Here is a 507-nt window from a genome sequence, read left to right as displayed (position 1 = left end):
ATAACAATTTGGCTGAATTACATTATGACTTCACTTTCACTGAACACAGTTTCCTATTTTGATGGCATATTATTTAAATAATCATAGTAAAAGTTGCTATTGACTTTGGTTTTCTTTTTGTATTTTATTGCATAAAGCAGACATGGTTGATCATTTAATATATGAATAAAAGTACATTATAGAACAACACATAGATATTCTCTGCTGTTAAATTTATACTTTCCCTAATTGTGGATTCAAGTCATTTAAAATCTGTTGGGCATGGATATTGATGCATTTGAACATACTAACCGCTTCATGAGATTTACTCGTTTTGATAAATTGAATGATTAATATCAAAGATGTAATAAATTAAGTTTAAATTTTTGTTATTCTAGGCCAGATGTGGTAGCTCATACTTGTAATCCCAGCACTTTGGGAGACTGAGGCAGAAAGATCACTTGAGGCCAGGAGTTTGAGACTAGCTTGAGCAACATAGTAGGACCCTGCCTCTACAAAAAATAATTA

The sequence above is a fragment of the Propithecus coquereli genome, unplaced genomic scaffold (assembly GCF_000956105.1).
Source record: "Propithecus coquereli isolate 6110/MARCELLA unplaced genomic scaffold, Pcoq_1.0 Scaffold80, whole genome shotgun sequence".
Lineage (NCBI taxonomy): Eukaryota > Metazoa > Chordata > Mammalia > Primates > Indriidae > Propithecus > Propithecus coquereli.
Note: the sequence above shows the minus strand (reverse complement) of the source record.